Here is a 26,796-nt window from a genome sequence, read left to right on the forward strand (position 1 = left end):
GTCTGGCCTTGATTTATTCCTGCTAGGTGTTAGGTAATGAGTATCCACATCCCGGGGGTAGTCCAGTTGGTTAAGGAGTCCACCTCTCGTAGTTTTGGGTAGCCATGGGCACTTTGGAATTTGGAGATCTTATATAAACTTTGTATGTTCCAGAAACAAAAAAAAAAGAAAAGAAAATGTCGTAGATCTGGCCATGACACACTGTCACAAATGTTTTCTACACGTAAGTTTCTTGTCTAAACTCTAAAGGTGTTTCAAGGGTACTAACACGGACGGAGCCAAGAATTTTATTATGGGAGTGCAAAATTTGCTATGGGGTGTAAAAAAGAATTTTAAGGGTGTAAAATTGCAAAAATAGACTTAGATATAGATATAAAATTCTATTGGGCCTAAAATAGGCTTTGGAGCCAGCTGGGCAGGAAATGAAAGTGCACATTGTTATAATGGGCGGGCTCCGCCCCTATGTACTAACCCATGTTAAAGGACTTGAACATTTAAACCAAAAAAAGAAAAAGAAAAAAGAAAGTAGGAGTGTTATTTAAATTAGAAATAAAAATTTGATACAAAGAGTCATGATTGTTTTACTTGTTTCTATTGTAATGCCAACTAGGGTTGAGACTTAGTTTTTGTTTGAATGAAATACCTTATTCTTAACAAAAATAAAATAAAAAAATGATTGTTTTACTTGAGTTTTCTCCAGATAAGGTTATGCTTTTCGTGTGTATTTTGACCACTAAGCCTTTAACTGATACAGAAGGAGTAAAATTTTTTACAGACTGATACAAAAGGAGTAAGGTTTTCTAAGAGCTATTATAGTTTATTCTCTGGATTGTTTGCGGAGAAATTTACCAACCAAGAGCTAAGTCAAAGATGTGGAAGGCTATAGATTTATTGTGTTGGTAAGACATGGTTTAAGCTACGCGTTCCAATGAAATCTAATCCAACCACATAATTTATTTTGGAGGAAATTCAGTTTACCGCGAAACATTATTTACCTGGAAATTGAGTATTCGCCTGTATGTAGCAGAGGGTCGTAGCGGTTGATTTTTACTTTCTTCTTGGCTTGGATAGATTGTAGAAAAATGGGAAAAAAAATCCACACCATAGCGCTTGCTCTAGTGAAATCGAAACCCTATCAGATCTTTCATCTTTCTATTTCAATTAAAGTTCTAAAGAATCAAGTTTCTTCTCGGTGTTGATAGTTACAAATAATTCTTTTTTTTTCTTGCTCGAGAATCAAGTTCTTTATTGTTTGTCATATGTATGAAATTACACTCCAACAAAAAAGTAACACCAACTCCAAAGTACGAGGCTAGCCCAGGAACCTGGCTCTCATCCTTAAGGTCACCGGATCGAGTCTCTACTCTAGAATTTGGGATCTCATAAAAATCTCTTTTTATTTCCACACATGCACAAAAAAACGTAGGGGTTCAATCGTGGTTCAACCTGAAAACTATTTGTGGTTCAACCTAAAAACGTAGTGGTACCAAGTACACCACCAACTTTTTCATTATGATATATAGGAGTATGAACTTGTATAGTACTTTAAAAATCAAAGGACGCGGAAGAAAAAAACAAACACACAAGAATTTTGTTAACGAAGAAACCACAGTAGCAGAAAAACTCCAGGAACACCAAACTATATTGAGCATGTATAGACACTAGCCAATTTTCAGAGTTCGACTGGAATGTAGTTGATATCGAATACACCCTCCAAGCGATTCAACTAAGTCGCGCTCCTTACGTATCTTGAACCTCGTAAGGATTTATGCAATTGATTCCCTTAGATAGCGTCATTTACATCCTTAGAGTTTCTCCATCCGAAGTGAAGACTTTTGATACCAATATGCCTCTAACATATAAGCTTATTTGATTTCCGTTTAGATCAAAGATCAAGGTGAGGAAATCTGTATGCAATAGACAAAGCTAGCAAACCTCACAAATCTGGAAGTCACGACTCCCAAAGAGCAGCCTAGATTTTTAACCACCTCTCAATAACAATCTTCAAAAGATAATTTAAGATCAATTTTCAAATATCTATCTTGCGGAATCACAAAATCTGAGACGAAAAGGACTTTGCGATTACTATCTATCTTGCTTGAAAGAGATTACAAAAACCTCCAAAACAGAAAAGCAATCAGGATACACGAACTATCAACGTATAAGATAGTCGGACATGGCTTCACAAATCCCTAAAGCGAAGTCTTTTAGTCGTAGACCTTATTATGTTTCTCTCAAGAATCCTAGGCCTATAGAGGACGACCCAAGAATCAACTAGGACAGAAAGTGTCGGGAATTAATTTTCCTAGGTAAAAGAGCATCTCTATTTATATATTTCAAAAACCAGTGGTTGCTTAAAATTCAATCTAAGATAACTTGAGATTCAAGCAAACACTTTTAGGTCTTGAAAATACAATAGAAGAATATACACTAGGAACCGATTCTGGAGCTGTGTATAATGATTGTTCGATTTCGTATGTATATCAAAGAACTAAAGATATTTGATGTTCATTTAAGCACTTAAAAATTTAATCATTATGCACACACATAAGTGTTTCAGTGATCAATGAAGTCTTAGAAGTGTTTGAGAGATTTCTAACAATGTTAAACATATTTAAAAAATAAGTCTTTGAGCATCTGATAAAATCTGCTAGGATGGTTGGTACAACAGTTCGTGAACCGTTAGGCTTGTCCACGAGTTAAGGAGCAACGATTTGTGAAGCGGGTTCGCCAACCCTACAAGACTATCAAACTCAATTCACCACGGTTCGTGAACTGGGTTCGTCAACTGCTAGATTATAATACCAACTTCAATAAATCAGTTCACAACAGTTCGTGAAATGTTCCCATATGAACTTGTGGTTTGTGAACTGGTTCGCCAACCCTTTTGTAATTCTGAAACTCATATATCTATGATCTGCGCCGGGTAGTTCAATATTTCTCTCTTATGATGTTTGAGAAATTCTCACGTGATAAAATTATTTGCAGAGGCAATTTTCAATTGATATACAAATTAATTCACACAATAAAGTGTTTAGAATTAATATTGTTAAGATCGTTGAACATCTTTGCGTAAAATCATATTTTGAGTTTTTAACAAGAAAAGCTTGACTCAAAATTTCTTCTTTGTAAATTTACTATAAGTCATACGACATCGTCTCAATAAGATATAATATAGTGGGTAAGATAGAATGGTTCAGTCTTCACATACCTGATACAGAAGTTATCCAAATTCTTCTTTGATCTTCAGCCTTAGAGGGTGATTTCTGATACTCAACTACCAAATTCCAACTTAATCCAAGACTTAATTTAGTACGCTAGAAATCAAGATATAGTTTTGACCGTCTAACATGGGCAACAAGCTTGATATAGCAAAACTTGTGGGTTTAACCGGACATTGGTCTAACACAACCTAAATTAAGGAACTAGGATGACTTATTATAGATTGGGAAAAACGATTTGCTGGTTTTTCAGGAAATGGAGAGACGACCATGCAGACAGATACTCCTCAACCGAGCAGACTACCTAACCTCAAACAGATGCACTGCACGGGAGTACTTTGAGTTCGAGAGATCAATCTGTAAGACTCCGTCCTAAACCAAGAAATGGTCGTTCCATACATCAATTTGATCACAAAGAGTGAAGAGGGTTAATCTGTATGAGGCAAGCTGAGAAGTGTGTGAGATCAATGGTGAGCAAGGATCGTGAATGTGTTGTGGGTTTCTGCAAAATGAAGAATAAGTCTGATTTCTGCTCAATTGAGAGAGATTGTTGCTCACACGATGATTCTTGGTTAGACGGATGTTGTCTATTCGAAAAATGTTGTGTTGTTGTTTTAATCGTGAATTCAGAAACTTATTTATATTGCTAGAATGTAGACACGTTGATCTCCAGTAAGTGTGACGATTGCTCGAGTGAAAGAGTGGGGAAGTGGGAAATCGTGGTTTAACCAGTTCCAGGTCGTGCGGAGACTTGGATGATTTTCCACCCACTGCTTTGCTAAATCCCTCAACTGCTTGCACGACTTACTCATATTTCTCATCGTGTATGAACACACGTTCCATAGGACGCCAGACAAAAACCCTAATTAATGTACTCCATGTGACGTGATTGATGTCTTACGAACGTGGAGTCTGCAAGGCAGACGTGTATTTGATTAGTCAGTCGTTGACTTGATTATGCGATGAGTCTAAGTATTGTTAAGCCGAGCATGATTTTTGAATGCTCTAGGATCCATGAATTGAACATGTCTGCTGGGACGTATAGTTCTCGAATAAATGTCGATAACTGGATCAACGTGAATATTGATAGTCTAAGCAACTATTGCGCGTCTGATGAATTGTTGAATTACTGAATATTGATAGTTGAATCAATATTCCTTGGAGCAAATATTGCTCATTTGAGGAATTACTGAATATTGATGTTGAATCAATATTCGAGCAAATATTGCTCGTCTGAGAAAATATTGCTCATTTGATGGATTACTGAATATTGATAGTTGAATTAATATTCGAGCAAATATTGCTCATTTGATGAATTATTGGTTGCATGACCGAATAGAATATTAATTAAAATATTGGTAGTTGGACCGAATATTATATAATTAATCAAAATATTGATTTCTGGATCAACATAACATTATTAGTGTTTGAACTTGCTCAGAATTATGATTTGCAGAGCGCTCAGTTAGAAACCCTAATTTTAATCGATTGCTGATCAGTTAATGATTTACTGAAAATAAGTTACTGAGTGAAGGAAGGACCGGCTACATGGGATGATGGTCGACCATGTACCGCTGGGGTGCTCGAGTGAGCATGCACCAAAGTCCTTTGTTGACCAGTTGGTGAAAGGATGATCAAATGCTGGTTTAATCATTTTTAAAATAGTGCTCGTCTGAGCGTTAGGTAATGAAACCTAATTATGGAGAGATGAGGACCGGCCAAGGGGTCATGGGACCGACCCTTAGTGGTTGTGGGACCAGCTGGTGGTCGATTGAGCAAATTCCAAGTTGGTTGGAGAGAGTTTGGACCCAATATGAACTGTTGAGAGCTGATTAGGTCAAAATTATGAAAGAGTGTGAGACCGGCTCCTTGCAAGCCTAAGGGTCGACCTTGGTCGGTCAAGGTGGAATTCCAGTGTCACCGTACTGCTCGTGTTTCAGTCCTGAGAGTTTTGGTATTTTTCTGGTGCGCGTTTGAGCAATATTTTGGATTTTCAGAAGAGTTTGGTCTTGACTGAAACTCTCAATTTTGCTCGAATGAGCAAGTAGAACTTTTCTCGTGCGACCAATATTTTGAGAGTATTAAAATAATAATATTTAATTTTTAAGGTGAAAGCCTAGTCGGTCATGTAACCATTTGACTTTTTGAATTTTTCATGGTTTGAGCAATATTTGAGAAAATACTGAAAAACTAGGGTTTTCGCTCAAACGATGGAGTTTCATAAGATGAAGGAAATAATGATATGAGAAAATAAGGAACAGTGAGGTGTGGGACCGGTCACACCTAGGGCATAGTGGCCGGCTAGGCAGCCCGGCCCCGTGACACCTTTCCCTATTTTTTGCTATTTTTTTATCGTTTGAAGGAAAATATGGAGAAACTACTAGTTTTGCTCAAACGATGGAGTTTGCTAAAATGAAAGAGTTTTCATAAGATGAGGAAAATAACAAAATAACATAAAATAATAAAAAGAGGCGCGGGACCGGCCATGGAGGCATGACCGGCCGGCCGGTGGCCCCTGTCCCCTTAGGCGACTCTTTATTATTTTATTGGTATTATTTTCCTCCCTATTTTGCACAGTTTCCTTCGTTTTTCCATATTTTTGAATACTCGTTCGTGTATTCGGATGCTCGTTTGTGCATTATTGCTAAATACATTCACACCATTTTCTCGGGGCTTATTCGGTGGTGACCCAGATGTCCGATCGGTGAATATTTATTACTAATTCATGAAACGGAGTAATAAAAATCACTTGAGTATTTATTATTAATCATGAAATTCAACTGAGAATGATTCATGAAACAGAGTAATAAAATGAGTTCAGTATGTATTACTGATCCATGGAATCCAGCTGAGGATCAGCCATGAAACAGAGTAATGAGATGTAATAGATTATTTTCTAGGAATTCAGTTGATGAATGACACGCTAGAATTAACCTATTTGCAGAATTGAGATATGAGATAATTGAAGAAGCATACTCGTTTTAAGGGGGGCGTATAGTCAGGGAACAACGAGCAGCGTGACTTCCCGAAGGCGTTAGGCTCTATACTAGCATACAATATATCTAGGAGCCGCCCAATCACTAAGATTTTATACACGGTCTCTCTACGTAGTCAGGAACAACGAGCAGCGTGATGTCCTGAAGGCATTAGGCTCCATACTAGCATGCAATACGTCTAGGAGTCTCCCAATTATTTTGATTCTATGTAGAGGTGATGATTAAATGTGTGAAGCATCGAAAGCTCAGCTAAGAGGCTTTTCGAGAAACATAGTCATCATAGCTCTGAGAGGAACGTTCTATCAGTCAGAGATCGTGAAATGATTCACGGATCACAAAATATGAATTGTCACATACATTCCTGAAGCCGGGTCAGAAACATGCAGTATCATGATTTTACGATTTTACCCTTTATCGAAAATCCACCATCAACACTTATCTACAAAGAAAAAAATAAACTAGGATAGAAGGTATCCCATTGCCATGAGGTGAAAAGTGGAAAGATAAATTGATGGTTTTGAGAGACACGCATCATCTTAAGGTTAACTACGATACTTCCAAAAATTCCCTATGTTTGAATCTACTTATTCAATTAGCAGCAACAATTAGGCACTCATATGCAGTAAAAAAAATATTTAATAAAAAAAAGGAGAAAGAGTGTATGAGGTGGTGCGATTCTGACCTATCTTTTTCTTCTAGTATTTGCATTTATCGCCGCCAATAACAACAAAATGACGACGCCTCAACATGTTCATAATCCTCTAGTAAATACCTCCCATGAGGCATATGATAAATCTAAGGGACGATATCAGGATTTCTTCATCCTTGAGGATAGTTTAGGTGGTTCTAGGGTTTTACATGAAGGTTATGTTCCTAAGAGTAATTCTGCTATGGTATTTGGTTTCATTGATTAGTATGAGTGTTACTATGGTGAGAGAGATATTAGTTAGGTGAAGACTAAGATGTTCAAACAATTGGTGATTGTAGATGGGAAGAGGACGGTTTCATTTTCTTTTGTTGATTTCGCTAAGGATATCAAAAAATATGAATATCTGGCTATTGGGGCTTTTGTGGGTAAGAGGCTTTCTTTCATGCAAGTTAACAATGTTGTTGCTTGCATATGGAAACTGAAAGGTGATTTTAATATGACTATCCATGTATAGAAGTCATATGTCTTTGATTTTGCTACTAAAGAGGAAACGATTGTTGTTTTTAAGCAAGGTTCGATCTATACAGCTCGTAAATTATTCATAATAAGGCTTTGGAATAAAAAGTTGGAATATCTTAAAACTATTATTTGGTTAAATCAAGGTCCATATGTATACGTGGAGTGCTACTGGTCTAAGGAATATATCTAGTTGTACGGGTACTCCAATTATGCTGGATAAACAAACTTTGAACAAAACTAGAATAAGTTATGCACGCATCTGTTTTGAGGTAGATACTAATGGTGATTTTCATAGGACAATTCATGTGTACATGGATGGTTAATTGGCCTTTGAAGTATCTATTGGGTATCCTTAGAGACCCCTTGTCAAACTTGCAATCACTCTACTCTAGGTTGTAAGAAATCTCTTGATAATTAAGTCTCTTGGGGAGAAGGGAGTACATGGAATTAAACCCATACTTGATAAGGATGGCTTGGTTGTGAATAGATCCAAGAGAACTAGGGATTCTAATGAGAATTAAGGTACTTTTAGTGGAAGTGATGATATTGTTGTTGGATCTGAAATCAGTCAGACGGAGTTGGTTGAACAACATGCTCAAGATCAAGAGAAAGGTAGTGGCAATCTGACTAGTAAGTCTTCTTTTGGGGGTTTTGTCAAGACTGCTAATATTTTTGATGTGTTCGTTGATGAGGATTTGAATATCATGGAAGTGGGGGTTAAGAAGTCTGGAAATTCTGGTGTTGAGCCTTCTTTGTCTATTGATTCAGGAGGTGGTGTGAAGGCTCATTTTATCGAGAAGTCTGGTAGGTATGATGCTTCCAAATCAGGTGTTGCTGTTAAGGATCCAGATATAGAGAAATATGGTTGCATTAAGAAGCCTAATCTTACCCAACTTCATAATGTTTGAAATTGCAGTGTGGAACATTAGAGGTCTAAATGATCCTCTAAATCAAGGTTAGGTTAGTTCTCTTATTAAGAATAATGATATTGCAATAATTGGGATGATTGAAACTCATGTGCGGAGTAATAATGCTAATAAAATTAGGAACAAGATCGTGCATATATGACATTTCATTGATAATTATAATAATGATGTCGCTGGGAGAATTTAGATTGAATGGAATTTAGAATTTGTTAGTATTTCTTTCATTCATTCTTCTTCTCATATCATTTTTGTTGAAATTAATACTATTATGAAAGTTTGTTTTGTAGTTGCTTTTGTTTATGGGAATAATGATGATTTGGTTAGGAGGAATTTGGCAAGATATTACTACTTTATCTCAAATAAATTCCAAGCCTTAGGTTGTCCTAAGAGACTTTAATTCTATTTTAAAACCTACATATAAGATAAAAGGTGTTGATATTAGACCTAGTAATTACCAAGATTTTAGTATTTGTCTGCAAAATGCTTAGTTGATGGATCTTCCTTTCTCTGGATGTTTTTACAATTGGTTCAATAAGCAAGGTGATACTAGAATGGTTCTAACCTAGATAGGATTTTGGTGAATATATAGTGGGTGAACCAATTTTTCAAACCTAAAGCTGAGTTCCTTAATCCTGGTATTTTTTTTTATCATTCATCTGGTGTTGCTGTTATATATGAGAAGATGATGCATGTGCCTACTCCTTTTAGGTTATTTAATTATATGACTGATGAGACTGATATTATTGAGTTGGTTAGACATGTTAGGTCTGACAAAGTCAGGGGTAATCCAATGTTTATTCTTATTACTAAAATTAAGAGTGTTAAAGCTAGTATAATTGCTTGAAAGAAATTAAGATTTAGGAATTTATCTGAACAAGTTTTTGAGGCCAAGCCGGAGTTGCAGGTTATTTAGTGTATAAGTATAAAGTTGCTAGATATAAAGAATCCATGAAGCATCATAGACCTAAAGTTCAGTGGTTGAAGCTAGGGGATTCAAATACCTCTTCTTCTTCTTCTTCTTTCCCATAATTCCTTAAAAGAGAGGAGGTCTATGAATAATATTTTGATTTTGACCTCTCAGAATAATGTTGTTCTGAATGACGGTAAGGATTGCTACAGACTGCATTAGTTTCTTCTCTAATCTGTATGATGAAGCTAGGGCATACATTGCGAATGGGAAACATATTGATCTACTTCAGCTTGAGAATATGGAGTTTCTACTATATCTAGGAATTATCATAGATACAGTGAATTAGAATATTATTTTCATTATTTTAAAGAAGATGGGGTTTCTTAGAGATTTTTGTAAACTGAATTAAGCTTTGCACACTATATATAGATACTATGTCCTTATTAATGGCTCCCCGTATGAGTATTTTAGTGCAAATAGAGGGTTGAGACAAGGTTGATCCACTCTCTCCGTAACTGCCGTGACTTTGAACAAATACATTGATGAGTTTTCTTCTTGCACTAGTCTAGAGACGAATAAACAGAAGACTTCCTTGTTCTCCTCAGTTGTTGATGGTGATTGCCTAACATATATAATGAGTATTTTGGATTGTGTGACAGATACTTTGCTTTGCCTGTTATGTACTTGGGTGTTCCCCTCTTATCCACTAGGTTGTCTTATTTGGATTGCCAAACTCTATTTTCAAAAGTTACCTCTAGAGTTTAGTCTTGGAAATCTAGGAATTTGACTCACTATGGTAGATTACTTCTTATCAAATGTGTGTTATAGGGATGGTATTCTTTTGGTTGTCATGCTTCATTCTTCTCAAAAGAGCTATTAAGGAGTTGAATACTCCCTCCATCCCAAATTAGATGATCTAGTTGTAGTTTGCATAATTTTTAAGGCAAGGAGGAAAAAGGAGTATGTTTAAGTATTTTTTTACAATTATACCCTAATAAATAATAACTAGTAAAACTTTGAAATGGTTTATCTCTTAAACTATACCACGGTTTTTCGCAAACTTTATACTATTGAAAAGCATTTTAAAACATCTACTTAACGAGTATAAACATGCCTATCAAATTATACATATTTCTTATAGCAACAATAATCAATTAAAAGGCTAGTTTTAGAAATATCCCCTTGATTAATGAGATAGCTCATCTATTATGGGACAAAATATAAAACCAACTAGCTCATCTAATTTGGTCCAGAGGGAGTAGTATATTAAGAGGTTTTTGTGGGCAAAAATTGATTTAGGTAAGAAGTATTGTCCTGTTAGATGGTTTAGCATATGTTATCCTTTTAATGCAGGAAGTTTGGGAGTTAAGGATATTGAGATCTCCAGCAATGCTGATAACTTAAAGCACCTATGAGATGTTTTTTACGGTAAGAAAACAATGTGGACTGATTGGGTTCATCAAAATCTTCTTAAGAATAAGGATTTTTGGTCAACTAGGTTCCACAAGGTGCCTCTTGGTGTTGGAGAAGAATCATTAATCGAAGAAGTATTGCTAAAGATATGGTAGTCAGTATTTTTGGTAATGATGTTTCTACCAAATTTCTTACTGACACTTGGTATCCAAAAGGAAAACTCATACATTGGATGGATAAGGAGATACTCCAAGATTATTTTCCTTGCAATGAGTGCACGGTGGCAGTTTTTGTGGAACATGGGAAATGGAGATTGCCAGATTGTGCCGATGCAGATGTTGTTATTATTTTCTCTCAAATTTCCATGGTTGAAATTTTTGCTGATGTTGAAGACAAGCTGGTTTGGTCTGTTAGGACCTCAGGTGAGTTCAACATGAAAGCTAAATATATCACCCTGGTACATCCTAAAGATTTTGTTTAGTGGATTTCCCTGGTGTGGTTTAACTATCATATCCCCAAACACTCACTTATTACTTGACTAGCTTTATAAGGGAAATTTAGGAATAAAGAGAAACTAATGCAATCAGGTCTCATGACCCCTGCCTCTTGTACTTTATGTGATCATGTTATAAAAACAGAGAGCTATTAATTTTTTCTATGATTGTGAGTTTGTTGTAAAGATTTGGAAGAGTCTTTTCATTAAGATGGGGTATTGTAGAGATGCTAACCAGAGCTAGAGTGATGAAGTGGCCTGGTGTATTGATCACTTCAAAAGCAACAATCTCATATCTTATGTTAGAAGAATGGTTCTTGATAACTTTATTTATCATATCTTATTTAGTTAGTTACATGATCACCCATGATGTTTGGCTAAAAATGGATGAGACGAATTTGAAGACTGATGACTCTTCGGCCAATAGGGAATTTATAGACATATGGAGTCCGGATTATGATTTTGTACTTAAAGTTCACATTCCTTGCTCTTGGTTGTCTCTTAGTGGATATGATGTTATGATAAATACTGATGGGTCAAAGGGGGATAATTCATCTGGTTTTGGTGCTCTTATAAGAGATTCTTTAGGAGATCCTTTGGCTGCTCCTTATGGAGGTTGCCATCCTATTTTTGTCAATACCCATGAGATGAAAGGAGTGAAGCTCAATTCATGCATATTTGTATAAACCCTATGGTTGTCTATCAGTTGCTCAATGCAAAACCTAAGCCTCATTGGAATGTTATTCAGGTACATGGAGAAGGGTTATGAATTTACTGCCTAAATTTATTTACCTTTTTGAAAATTTCCCACCACTATCGTAAAACTAATCAAGTAGCTGATCATTTGGTTAAGTATTATCCTACTGAAAGATTTGTTGGTTTGGTTATCGAATAATTTTCTCTTGATTTGAAAGAAATTCTTGATGCATATAAAATTAGAACTCTTTATTTTAGCGTTTAGGTGGTTGTTTAATATGCTTTGGGATTTGTTAAGTTTGAAGTTTCTTTTTGATAGTATTGTTGTTTCGGTATGAGTCTCCTTTAACCCCGTGTCGCCTGTGAATGTTAAGAAAAAAACAGACAAAAACAACACAACACAGGTAGGGTAATCAGCAAACTTCCTAAACGCGTAAAAATGGAAGAAAAAAACAACAAACCGGATCCCACGAACCTTGACGACCCCACTACTACGGATTTGCAGGGGTTAAGGGTGGGACCCAGCCCTCTCTCACACTCCCATCGTGGGATGGCCTGCGGGATGTTAATCACTCGTGGGCTTCTTTACTCATCCTTGACTTTTCCCGGGATAATACATTTCCGGTCCTAAATTCCTAGCAGAGAAGCGGGAATAGTACTTAAAGCTAAACCCTTCAAATTTTGAGAGTATCTGTCCCCAATTATCAAATGGGGCGAGATAAAAATAGAAGGGAACCTAGAAATTCTTCCGATGACGAAGAAGATGATGATGTTGATAAAGTTTCTCGAGAAATGAAAGAGATTACAAAAGAAGAAATCAACGAGTATTTGGTTAAGAAAGCTCAAAAGAAAGTAAGTTTTTTCTGCAATTCCCTTCTGGTTTTTAGGGTTTATGATTTTGATGTAATTTTTCATAGGCGTTGAAAGTTATGAAGAAGTTGAAATGTAAAACTGTGTCTGGTTTTTAGGGTCTACTTGATTTCAGTTTTTGTTTACGCTTAGATTCGTCAATTGGTGAATCCATGATGGTCACAGAGTGAAATTTAGAAATTCGAATTAAATGAAAACCTATTTATTTCCAGTGTGGTTGTTGAGAGTCTAGTTATTAAAATTGTAAATTACTTTGTTCATTTGTTGTAGTTTTGTGTGGGGAAAGAAGATTGATTGAAAGTCGAGTTGGTCAAGGTCAAGTTGGGAGGCACAAGGAGAAGATGGTATGTTATTAAGCTTATTTATGGGACTATTTTTTTGGTTTTCTTGCTGCCGGCTTATGCTCTCATTTGTGGGAAAAGTACTAATGCCGTTTATTTCTGGTGCTCATAATCTAGTATTTTTGTACTCAAATTCATTATGCAGGTGGAGATTGAGACAGTTAAGAAGCGAAGGGAGGAAAGGGCTATGGAGAAGTCTCAACACGAGGAGGAAATGCTTAGTCTGTTAGTGTAAATTGCATTCATTATGGTGTTTCTTGTCTGTTCATGACAATGTGCATTGCAGGTGATTCCTTGAAGTTGATTTAACTTTATCACAACTATGTGACTATGGATAGATATGGGTTAAGGTAGTATGTGAATTTTGACCGAGTATTCTCCTTATACAGTTGGTATTATCCTGAGAGCGTGTGAAAGCCGAACTTCAGGGTTGGGAGAAAAAGGAAAAGGAGGTATTAGATACTGAATTATTTTGGTTTTCGTGTTTTAGGACTGGCCTGCTGCTTGATTTCAGATTCTCACGTGTTAAGATTTTCTCTGAAGAGTTGGTGTCCATCTTTTCTTGCTCAAATGAAATTAATTTTGAGTTGTGAATTATTCCATCTACAATTTGATTTTGATCAAAGCAGCATTAGGTCGGAGTTCAGATGTCTGTGAGTTCGAAGTTGATGAACTAGATGAACCATGCATGGCGTTTAAGGTAATATTTTCTCCTTCTGCTCAAATTTGTTTATTTGATACTTTTCCATGATTAGGAATGAATTAAGTATCATATGGAGTATGTTTCTATACCATACCATGTCAGGCTTGAAGTTTTGGAAACACCACATCTTCGGTGATCGGTGAAGGAATGTTGATTTTCTATCATTTGATTTTACATCTTAGGTGCAGTAAGTGTGCTATATTAACGTAATAACTGTAGTGGGTAAAGCGGAAGGTAAACTCAGTTGAATTGAATTTTAGATTAACTTTGTCTTTTTGCTCATGCCAATTGTTCTGTATGCCCTATATATTATTGAAGGAAAATACATGAAAATCTTTAGTCTCTCTGTCGGTCTTCTATTGATTTCATATTGTCATGTTTATCAGTTTATGTTTAACTTGTCAGAAAGTCCTAACCCTGTACAGCTGGGCTACTCCGTCAAAATCCTCGGATATTTATATTTTGACCATACCTCTGTCAAGTGAACCTGTGTTTTTCATATGGATACACCGTGCAACTTTTTCATAGCAACTGACATTTACGTTTACAGGGTTTGGCGGTGAAATATATGGAAGAGCTTCTTGTGGACATGAATATGCATCTGAATTTGGACTCGGAAACACCTAATCATAAAGGGTATTGGAAGGTATTACCCCATTGTTATGTCTCCAGGACATTTCTTTTGTGATAAATTTTTACTGGAAATTCTCTTTTGTGCTTATCAAAAAGTTGATTATTGCGCATGTGCCATGGAATTAAATTACACTTTTACAGTTAGGACTAAATAGATTAGTGTTTATTGATTGGCACCAGTTTTGACTTTTGATGGTTTGGTACTTGGATACCTCAGCAATACAATATGTAGTGTGGTACATCGGAAGGGTGGTGGTGCAAACGTGTAGCTTGTTGTAAAACCAAGGATCAATTTTTCATTGTTGTTGTTTTTCCCCTACCATGTACTTGGTAACCTTGTTATTTTACACTGAATCTTGCTTGTGCTGTTGTCTCAAGGCTATTGCTTAATGATCCTGTAGGGACAATCTTTGGTCTCTGGCAGGGTACGTGGTAACTATCAGAAGCTCGAAAAAGCGAGCTAGGGTACGTGGAAAGGTACCACCTGCTGAGTTGCTTGCTGAAGAAAGGAGACTATACTCGAGCATCGAAGGAGATGTGGAATATCTCTTATAGAGAAATCTTTCAGTGAATAGAAGTGGTACAGATCGACATTGAGTCACAGATGCGTGCTGGCACTGCCAAGGTGATCGAGTACGGCGAGGCTGTTGTGAAACGACTTCATATATTCAACGCCAATGTAGAAATCCAGTTGCCGAACCTTCTTTAGGTTGCATAGTACCTGGTTCTTAGCTGAAACTAATTGTTGCATTCTGCAATTTTCACAGGCTTTTCTAAAGGAAATTATCTGTTGGATAAGGAAGACTCTGTTGAAAGTTGAGCATGACGATCCGAAACCTCAAGCAGAGGAGGATATTAAAGGTACATAATGTTAGTTTCATTTTACACCCACATACTGGTTTGCTGTCCATTATGTTGCCTGCTTTATCTCAAATTCATCTTGTGAAATCAGATGTTTGGCCTTACTCTCCCAGACTCAAACTGAAAGAGGAAAGGGTTATGAGGTAGAGGAAAACCGTGGATCATTTTTTCCAGAACTTCTGCATGATGAAGAAAATGAGGAGGCAATTGATCCCGACGAGGATAACGATGAAACTGGTAAACTTTCTGATTGCTATTGTTATTGGCACAGGGGCATCTCTCTGTGAGTTTGCAGGATCAACAAGTTGTCTGCATAATATGATTTAGGTGTAATAAAGCTAGATTTCTCTTTTTTAGACCCTAATCTATTTCTATTCATTCACTGCTATTTCGGTTGTTATGTTTATGTCTACTGTTTTAATGAAACAGGGGCGCGAATGTGCCAGTAAAGTAATGGGAGATATTGTGGAAGGAGAAGCCGTATTTAGTTCTGGAGCAGAGTAGACCTAGATTCACAGGTTTACTGGTGGCGTGACAAATATTGTCGTGAAAGCCAAAATATTTCAACCGTGTTCTTACTGGAAATGAGTGGAACAAGTACAATTAAAACCACTTTGACCATGATAATCCGCCTCCGAAGACTGTGCAAGGCTATATGTTTAACATATTTTACCCAGACCTCAGTCATAGACCAATCTACAGCTCCTACATATACCATAGTAAAAGTGGAAGGTAGCAGTGGTGAGACATGTCTTATAAGGTTTCATGCAGGATGATCTTACGAGGACATTGTAAGTACTTTTTGCCGTCCTTCTGATTATTATTTTAAATAGAACTGCTTACATAGCGAGGTAAATTAATGATTTGTTTGTGTTGCTAATGCAGGGATTTAAGATTGTTCACAATTGAAGAGAGGGAGTACTCACACACAAAGGGTTTCAAATGTTCTTTTGAACGGAGAATCTTGCATATATACTTTAACTTCAGCTATTATCAGTACCGCATATAAGTTCAAGCTGCACCCATGGTGGCACTTCGGAATTCCTTGGAAGTAATCCTACACTTGTAGTTCGGGAGAGGTACTAAAGTAAGCCCATTTTACTGTATCTCTAGGCTCTAGCTAATAGAAAATTTTCTTTGCAATTATCTTCTCGACAAAATGATGATTAAAAAGGGCAGCTATAATATTTATTGAAATCCATTGGATGCTTTAATATCTTGACACCTCTCTGATGGATTATCGGATGTCAGTGAACAGTATATGAAGGAAGTATTTTTGAGGGCCTCATTGTTATCTTGCATTGGTTTTTTCTGGGCAGAACAAGCATACAACAAAAAGAGATACAGGTGAAATGAAATCCATCCTTTTTGAGTGTCATCAATTGCTAGTTCTAAATCTGTTTGGAGGAATTTCTACAAGAAGTCAGATTTAGGAGGATTATAGATGCTCAGATTTAGAAGGATTAAAGATACTGAGCACTATGCTTGCACTGCTTGGCGTCACCAACGGTTACAGCTGCCTCACAAATGTGTCTACTACTCTCAGTCTCTTGTTTTGAATCTCAAGGTAAATATCTCACTGTTATTATGGTTTCAATCATTTCATGGTAGTGCAACTGTGTCACTGAGTCACAAGATCTGATAAAATGTTCTGGCCAATGATCTTACGCCACGTCATATCAAGGTTGACTCATGGTCAAGGTGCAAGATAGAGGTAGGGATTACCCACGTTACACATAGTATAATCTCCCTGTCCAGTCACAGCCTCACAAATATGTCTTAAAGATAACAATACATACCGAACCTAACATCCGAGTTTGGTAGCCACTTCAAACACATACTTAACTCAAAAGAGATGGCAATGAGAGAAATGAGGAGGCGAAAATTCAAAGAGTGGTAGCTTCATCTTCTGATAATCCACATGAATTCCCTTTCAGTATTGTAAATACTTGAGGAATTCATGTTGATTATAAGACGATGATGTTATCTCATCATCAAAAATAAAATAGAAATGAATCTCAATTTTCAGAACCTTATCATCAAATCCAGATTCAGTCGTAACCTTAATTGAAAGTTCTAAATTGATTAAACTCTTCATTTCAGAACTCATCACTGAAGTAAGCTCCCATCAGCACTCTCTTAGATCTTGAGATAAAAACTCCAAATTCTATATTTTCAAATCTAAATCTGAAAGGAAAACATCTTTTGTGCTACAATCGAAAAGAGGATTGTACCATTATGTTACCCAAATTTTAGTCTATTCCAATGGGTCTGCCTAAAATTTAAACACAATTCTAAATTTCTAATAGTAATCAGTACTCGATTTCCATATTTTGTTTGGTTTCCTATTTTTAGTTTTTTGAAAAAGCTATAAATATGTAGATTCTGTTTAGTTCTTTTCCCGATACCGGAACTCCAAACTCTAGTTCTGCAACGATGAAAGTCCCCATGGGTCCTCCCCCTCCTAAGAACCCTAATCCCCCCAAAATTGATACAGATTCTGTAACAATGAAGGTATTCATGGGTCCTCCCCCTCCTGTAAACCCAAATCCTCCCAAAATTGTTACAGATTCTGTAACAATGAAGGTCCCTATGGGTCCTCCCCCTCCTGTAAACCCTAATCCCCCCAAAATTGCTACAGATTCTGCAACAACGAAGTTCCCTATGGGTCCTCCCCCTCCTAAAAACCCTAATCCCTCCAAAATTTATGCAGAAATTGATGGAGGAATTCAGGAAAACACTACAACCTGTACTGCTGCTGTAACCTCTTCTACCACTAAGTCTAGTGAACCTGTTAATGTTGCAGTTCCATATACAATTCCTCCATGGAGTGCTCCACCTTGTCATCCTTTCTTTGTTGAGGTTCTCAAGGATGGATCAACAATTGACAGGTTTGATGTGTCGACGAAGGGGGCATATATGTTTGGGCGTGTTGATGTATGTGATTTTGTTCTTGAGCACCCAACGATTTCTAGGTTTCATGCTGTTCTCCAATTTAAACAAAGTGGAGAAGCATACCTGTATGATCTTTGCAAGTACGCATGGCACTTCTATCAATAAGAATCAGGTGAAGAGAAAGACATACACGGATTTGCATGTTGGTGATGTGGTGCGGTTTGGACAGTCTTCTCGAATGTATATATTTCAAGGACGTTCTGAGCTGATGCCACCGGAAGGTGAATTGGCTAAGATTAGAAGTGCTGCTAAGATTTGTGAGGAAGCCCGAGATCGTGAAGCTTCACTTCGGCGAGCTAAACAGGAAGCATCTCTTGCTGATGGTATCTCATGGGGTCTCTCAGAAGATGCAATTGAAGAAGCTGAGGAGGATACAGAAGAGATTACCTGGCAAACTTACAAAGGGCAGCTTACTGAGAGGCAGGAGAAGACACGTGAAAAAATTCTCAAAAGAACTGAGAAGATAGCCCATATGAAGAAAGAGATTGATGCAATTCGAGCTAAGGACATATCTCAAGGTGGATTAACACAGGGGCAACAAACTCAGATTGCTCGGAATGAACAGCGAATGTCTCAGATCCTGGAAGAACTTGAGAGCTTGGAGGAGACCCTAAATGATAGTATCCAAGAAAGTCTAGGGGCACGCAGCGGAAAAAGGCATGGTAAGAACAAAGGATCTACAGAGGACGAAGAAGAAGCTGTGAGCGATGAGGATGACTTCTATGACCGTACAAAGAAGAAGCCCTTACGCAAAACTGGTGAAAACACGTCAGTTGAAACAGCCGATACTCTTCTTGATAAGAAAGATGCCATCATAAGTGAAATGGAGATCAAAGCAAGTTTACTATTGAGTGAGAAAAATAAAAGGATACCAGAAGTTGGGCAATCAAGTGAAAGTGGAGATGCCCTTGATGCCTACATGACTGGGCTTTCATCCCAACTAGTGCTTGATACTACCACACAACTTCAGGCAGAAATATCTTCTCTCCAGACCGAGCTCGACAGAATCCTCTACTTGCTGAAAATCGCAGATCCAACAGGAGAAGCTTCTAAGAGAAGAATATCAAAAATTGAGGTTTCAAAATCTAAAGAAGCCGGTGTTACTTCTCCTGTCAAGAGAAACGACCAGTAGAAAAGAAGAAGAGCTCTACTACATTACAGAAGCCCAAAAATGGTCCCATCCTGGAAGCAGGAAGTAGCCCTAGTATCATTACTACACAAGAACCTAAGCCTCTAAAGAAACAAGAAACTGATACTGGAGTAAACGAAAGTAAAGCTGCTATTTACATAGCCACCAAACCTGTATGGCTCGGAGCAATGGATGACCTAAAAAAGGAAGATTCTAACCCAATGGAATTTCCGTCGGATACGAACGAGCCAGATCAATTTATTGATTATAAAGATAGGATGAAAGCTCTTGCCAAGGTAAGTGATTCTTCAATGAATTCGGAGATGGATATTGAAAATGCTGGCCCTGGTTTAATAATAAGGAAACGGAAGCATGTGGAGAAACCTACGCTGCCAGTGCAAGCTGCTGCATCAACGGCTGCCGATGCTGTGGCGTTGTTGTTGAAGCATACAAAAGAGTATTTGGCATCAAATGATCTGGAAGAACATGGAAGTACTGAAACTGCTGCTCATCCCAAAAAAGAAATGAAGTCCAGAAGAATTGTTGGCCCGGAAAGACCTAAATTTCTTGAGAATGATAATCCAGACTATGAGACTTGGGTGCCTCCAGAAGGACAATCGGGTGATGGCCGGACTTCGTTGAATGAACGCTGTGGTTACTGATTTAGCACTCATGCCTGCTGTTTCTCTCTAATATAGGTCTCGGAAAACAGGGGCAACACTAGCAAAAACAAAAAACAGGGAGACACCACGCAGAGGGCGATACTTCGACAGCTGAAAGTGAACTACCGATTGAAGCTCATCATCATCTTTGAAGATTTTATTATGGAATTTAATGGTATGAAAATTCATAGATTCAGGTTTTTATGAAATTGAATTTTCAAATGGAAAATACCAATAATCAAGTAAACGGATTAGGTAAATTATCATTTAGTTAACACTAATTGGTAGAGCTAGCTTGTAATATCCGTTATCTTCATGACTACTACTGTTATTGGACAAGATAACAATTTGATTGTAAGTTGTAACTATGTTATTTATGCCTCGACTGACGATCATACAAGAGAGCTGGGGAACTTTTGGGATAAATGTTCCATGAATAGCATGACTGGTTGCTATTCTAACAAAGTCCTTTTAGCATTTATAGTTGATGCTCTAATACCCCTTAGCATAAACAACACGAGCCTTGGGAGTAGAGTGGTACTGCACTACATTACCAAGCGTCAGTCCAAAGTCTGGAATAACAACTAAAAGAGGTAGTCAAATATGTGATGTTTTTCTTCGGACAACTTAAAAGTGTGTTTGAGAAATACAATATGATTTTCATTCTCGATAATGGTGATTTCGTGTTTTAATTTTATAATGCAAATTTTTACGATTCTCTTCTACGGTTCTACCAAATTTGTCATGCAAGTTTTTATCAAAACGCATTACTTTTGTTCCCTCTACATAAAACAATCCTCCATTGCCATTTGTGTAAAGAACCAATCAAAGAATCGCAAAGGAAAAATTGGGTGTTTTTATCTCTACATCTTGTTTGTGAGCCATTGGAGAAAACTACAAGCATCTCTTTCAAACCAAGAAGAAACACTGTTTATCTATTTTACTCAAACGGGCATAGTTGACTGCCGTTTCAAGACCACCTTAGTTTTGTCTACAATTTTTATGGGCCTGCGGCACTTTCAATTGAACTGTTGTTAACGAATAAACATCCCCAAATATTTGGGTGAAAACCTTTGATGGAGTAGTTTGTAAAAGCAATTTTTTTAAACTGTTTCTCAATTTGGTAGTTTGAAGAAACATCTTCTTCTTTTATTACTGTTTTTTAACGTGGTATCATTGCTTTATCTTTTACTGCTTTTTTTCCTTTCTTTTGCATTATTTTTTACTTGTTCCCTTGAGAACAACCACTTCAAAATCACAGTAGCTACCCAAACTAATTGGGGTACATAGGAATTTAAGTGGACATAGAAGTAAGGCCAAGGGGTGTCAAAATGGGTAAAGTTATGAAACTATCCTTGAAATTCTAATTAAAACTAACCTAATTCATCTTCTATTGACAATTTCATCATCTTCTCCTTCTTATTCTACTATACCGACTGTGACTACTAATTTTCTCATAGTCTACGCAATGTATACAACTCGGAGAATCAGATACTAAGTAGTATTGATGCTTCTGCTGAACTGATAATGCTAAGTAATAAAGATATTCAAGATCACAATAATAACGAAGAACACAAATATAATGTAAATGCTACTAAGTTATCATGAGACATAAGAGATTACGTGGTTCAACTTTGTCTACGTCCACGGGGTAATGAGTGATTGTTTATATTAAGTTGTGGTGGTTACAAATATATTAAATGCTTCCCAAAGTAATAGAGAGAACTCAAGTTGAAGTAAATACTTAAGTTCTAAACATTAAAGAGGTATAAGCTTAAGACTAGATCTTCTTTCCTAGATATTGAATGCCCTTAATTTGTTGGTGAAGCTTGGTATTTATAACACCTTCTGCTCCAGGTATATCTTTGTTGTTTTTGGACCCATCGTTCTCTGATATACCTTCCGTACAGATGGTACCTTCGTTCACCGCGTGCTTCCTCCAGTCGGACTCTGCCACCTCAGCTGACTCACGTTCCTTCGGGAACTTCCCAGCCTTAGTACAGATTGTACCTTCGTTCACCGCTATCCTTTGCCATTCAGGTTCTGCCACATCATCTCTCTCCACGTGCTTTGGTTATGCGTGTAGATAAGAGATTTCTGCATTTAATGCTGATTAGATATGTCATCTATCTCTATCCCTTCGTCAGCTGCCTATCTCTATACTAGGCTTTACTTTTCCCATCTTGACTGTCGAGGTATCCCTTCTTGGGATAAGATAAAGTAAATCTGCGAAGGTATCCTCTGCTACTCAGTTTTCCCTGTAGAGCGAGGCCTATACAATTGTCTTGTATGCGACCACTGAAACCACGACACGTGCTCCACAGAATATTGGTATTCACACCGACCAATTGGTCCTCCCATCTTCATCATTTAGAAATTGAAAACTCGTCGATTAATTCTTCGTAATCGTAGATTAGAAAATTTCATCGTCGATTAATTTTAAAACATGCAGAATTATGTCAAACAAACTTATAGAAAACCTAATAGTCATGACTCTGGAGTTGGAAAGAATATGCAATAATATTAACGGAAAAAAAATAATGGGTGAAGAAAAAATCTCTGAAAGTGGGGAAACCGAAGAAATGACGAGACTGAGAGAGTAGGTGATTACATAAACTCAACCCAATACTTTTTTTGTTGTTGTTTGAATATCAAATTAGGTCAGAAAAATTCAATTCTGGAATTGCAGTTGTCTAGTCATCATGGTATTTCTCCACCTACCTTGACGATTTTTCATGTTTAGTTCTAGTCGTTATCTTCCTAGGTTTAGTATCGTGACGAGTTTTATTTTTGAAAGTAACATTAACAGGGTCGTAGTGATATTCATCCCAGCACTTTGACGACTAGTGATATGGTACTATTAGTCGCCAAGTTTTGAAAATCCTAAACATGTCCACTAATAACCTTCAGAAGTGGTTTTTTTCCGTGTACAACTTGGTCATTGGTCGTTACTTTATTTAAATAGTACCTTGACGACTAAGACTAAGTGTTGGTCGTCACTTTGTAATATATCGACCATGACGACTATTACCTGCCCAAAACTAAAATTTCCTGTGTACAGTCTGGTTACACAGTCGTTATGGTTTTTTAAAACAAAGTTAACGACTAAGTTTTGGTCTTCACCTTGTAGAATTTTCGACCATGACGACCAATAACTTACCAAAACCAATTAGTGTACGATTTTGGTTATTAGTCGTTATGGCTTTGTAAAACTAAGTTGATGACTAAGAATTGGTCCTCACTTTGACTAAGTCCGCAAGATAGTTAGTCGTCATTATGTTCGATTGTCGACCTTGACGACATATCATTGTTCTTTACTTTTTAATTTGTAGATGGGAATTGTAATTGATTACTTGCGTATTGTGTTATTTTTTAGGCTCCAAAATATCAAGCAAGGAAAGAAACATGCTACCCCTCATTCAAAACCTACTCACAAAGGCGACAAACTCTTGACTGCAGGACTTAGAGGGGAATTTATGGAGCTTGGAACGCTTAAAATTCGTGAACTGAAAGATACTCATCCATGGTCATCACCTGAACCAAGTGATTCTGATAACACTAATAAAGACCGGTTAATTCCTCTAAGTAGATGATGATAATTAAAGAATTATGGATGGTAGAGGTCCTAGAGGAGGTAATGATGGTGATGACCAAGGAATTCCGGCTGGTAGATAAGGCGATGGTGATGATATCAAGAAATTCTACCTGTTGAAGGAGGTAATGATGATGAGATTCATGATGATAGAGAAGGTGAATTTATTGAAGAATATAAAGAAAAAGATGAAATTCTTGAAGAAGGTAATGGTCAACAAAAAAGGGGTTTAGGTTGAACAAGTACCAGAAGGTGTAACAACAAATGAGAATATATAAAAACCAAATAAACCTATTGATTTCCATGTGTTGTCCTCTCACTAAGAAGCAACAAAAAGAAGATGAGACACTCCTTGGGTTACCCGAAGATGGTGGACATGTTATTTTTGGATACAAAGACTCGTGCGTGTATGAAATCTTTTCTACTCTCGTAAGTAATCTCAATCTCACTTTTTTGTTATTATATGTTATCTATGATTTTCTTTAAGTGTTTGTATCTTTTGTAATTACGTTTTTTTTTGTCATTTGGGATCATAAGAATGCATTCTCTCTTTTGAGGCGCCAAGCTTCGAATACTCTTATGAAACAATGGTCACTTGACAAGGAATGTGATGCTGTGAAAGATATTGTCAAAAACTCCAGGTTGTGGCATGTTGTGAAGAATTCGATTGTTGATTATGACAAATTTACCATATTTATAATTAGTTGAGAGGTTTTGTGGGATACATTGTATTTTCCATTCGGTGAGATGGAGATAAATCCTGATGATTGTCAGCAAATTCTAGGCCTCGAGGCTGATGGAGAATCTACCAAAGACGGATATGATGATCAAATTTCTTAGGGAGGTCTCCACAAAATGACCAGTAGTTTTTTCAGTTGGTATGAAAAAAAGTCAGATTTTATGTTTGTGTTGAATGATGATTATAATAGAAGCAAGAATATGAATCTAGAGAAGTTGAGGGACACTTACAGTGGTACAAGGATATTTTTGAAGTGGAATGAAGTGTGGACGATGTCCGTGTCACGGCTACTGCATTTTCTTATCTGTTGTACGTCATGGATAATTGTCTCTTCTCCAATAGTGCTGGAAACAAGTTCGAAGGAAAGTATCTTCAATTATTCCATTCCTTTTATGAGATGCACAAGTATTCATGGGGTATTGTGGTGGTTGGTCACTTGAATGGAGAGTTGACAACTGCTTCGAGGGAACTCACTAAAAAAATTAATGGGAATCTAAGTCTCTTCCTGGAATTCAATTATGTTTATCATTTATATTTTCCGGTTTATGTTTAGTAAGATGAGATTCGTACTATACTTGGCATAGATTCGGATATAAGAGCACCTTTTGTACTTGGTGAAAGCCAATTCCAACATCGAAATCAATGACGCAAATACAAATTCAAAGGTTGTCAAGAGAAGCATATATATGAATCAACAACTGATCAACAAGCGAGTTTCCTTGGAAATCATGACTACATATGAAGTAATCCCTGATCCGTATTAAGAAGATAAAATAAATTGCGTACCTATAAGGAGACATGAGGTTGCGTTTTACAATGGTTCCTTATTTTCCCCCAATGGATCTTCAATGTACGATCCCTCTCGAGTAATGCGACAACTCAAGAAGAACCCTATCCCGTTGATGAACCATGCTTTAAGGGAGGAGTGTAGCACGTCCCAAAAAACTATTGGCGTAGTCTACGGTCCAAAGCAAAAAACTTCTCATTAGGACGAGAGGCGTGATCCTAAGTTGATACGAGTCTTCTGGAAGAGGTGACCGAAAGTAACAAAGCTCATGATAGTTACATGCCATGTTACTTCCATTTTTCTCATCCTCTTGTAATTCGGGAAAAAATTGTTTAACCGGCTCGGAAGAAGAAGAACACCGTGAAAGACTCAACAACGATTCTCAAGAATTTTGCAAAATATTGCGTCTCTCTTATTCTTTTAACATTTATGTACATTATTTATAATTTTATTGATCATTTGTTGTTTAACCAAAAATAGAAGGACAACTTAAATACCCTTGTGAACTTAATGTGTTGCGCGAGAGATACAGGAGACCCTTGGTGGGTTGAAAAGCAAACTGAGTGCATTGACTTTGCTAGGATTGTGTACAATGAAGATGATACCGAAATTTTTCGTCAAGCAATTGTTGAACTAAAGAGGCCTCGTATTCATAAAGGTGGAATTCAAGGAAGTCAATGAGGAGATGATGTTGAAAGAGGTCGGGGTCGTTCTCGTGATAATGGTCGTGATCGTGCTCGTGAACAAATTTCTAGTTTGCTTCTTTATGTGTTAGAAAAGTATATTAAAGTTAATGGTTGGAAAAATATTTCTTTATGTTTGGACAAATGTTGGATATATAATTGTTGCATGAATGGTTTGTTTAGTTATATTATGTCAACACTTTTGTTGTTTCCATAGTTTATCGTCACATTTTTAAAAATTGTAGAATGACGACCAAACTAGGGTCATTAAGGAATTAAAAATACGACCATGACAACCATGTCTTAGTCGTCATTTTTTAACAACGACTATTAAGCCGACCATGGGTGGATGAATTTGAGTTTTCCTGTAAGAACAAATGTTATTAGTTCGTCATGGTAAAAACATTGCGACCTTGACGACCAAGAAGTGGTTTTAATTTTTGTTAATCAACCATGTCTTAGTCGTCATGGTAACAAGTTACAACCCTGGCGACTGTTACGTAGTCATCTTTTCTATGAAAATCTACCAACAACGACCAATATTGTTTAAATTTGACTATTTACTGGATAAAAACACCCTATTAATTAGTCTACATCATGTTAACATAACAATAATGGGGACCAATACTAGTCGACATGTTAACGAAAAACTAAACCATGAAGACGAGTTAAAAATTCAAAATTTTGCAAGTACAATTACATTGATTTTCTCTCCTAATGACTAGATTTTGGCACTATTCAGATATACTAGTTTTCTCCAACATTACACACACCAAGTTTTTATATCCTCTACAAAGCTTGTTTCGTCTTCTAATCTTTCTAACTCGCTTCATACCTCGACATACAAGCACGACATCATTTTATTTAAGTAAAGATTTGGATATAATCAAAATATGGTACCCATAAGTCGGCGTGTAGATGTACAAGTTGAAAGTATAGATCCTGAAAACATTTTGGCGAAGATATATGTGACAGACCGGAAAATTAAGCCTAGCATCCCAGTTGCACGCATGCCATA

General features: G+C 36.8%; 1 long non-coding RNA gene and 1 pseudogene across 1 annotated transcript; both read left to right on the forward strand.

Moving 5' to 3' along the window:
* Nucleotides 1-12,448: 12,448 nt before the first annotated feature.
* LOC113338877 lies at nucleotides 12,449-16,542 on the forward strand. Its single transcript, XR_003354878.1, has 11 exons — nucleotides 12,449-12,675; nucleotides 12,964-13,037; nucleotides 13,180-13,320; nucleotides 13,424-13,486; nucleotides 13,664-13,734; nucleotides 14,288-14,383; nucleotides 14,772-15,049; nucleotides 15,138-15,231; nucleotides 15,323-15,468; nucleotides 15,661-16,022; nucleotides 16,117-16,542. It is a non-coding gene; the product is annotated as an uncharacterized LOC113338877 (long non-coding RNA).
* Nucleotides 16,543-16,805: 263 nt separating this feature from the next.
* Nucleotides 16,806-20,370, forward strand: LOC113338876 (annotated as a pseudogene).
* The last annotated feature ends 6,426 nt before the right edge of the window (nucleotides 20,371-26,796 follow it).

Source organism: Papaver somniferum, unplaced genomic scaffold, assembly GCF_003573695.1.
Source record: "Papaver somniferum cultivar HN1 unplaced genomic scaffold, ASM357369v1 unplaced-scaffold_19, whole genome shotgun sequence".
Taxonomy (NCBI): domain Eukaryota; kingdom Viridiplantae; phylum Streptophyta; class Magnoliopsida; order Ranunculales; family Papaveraceae; genus Papaver; species Papaver somniferum.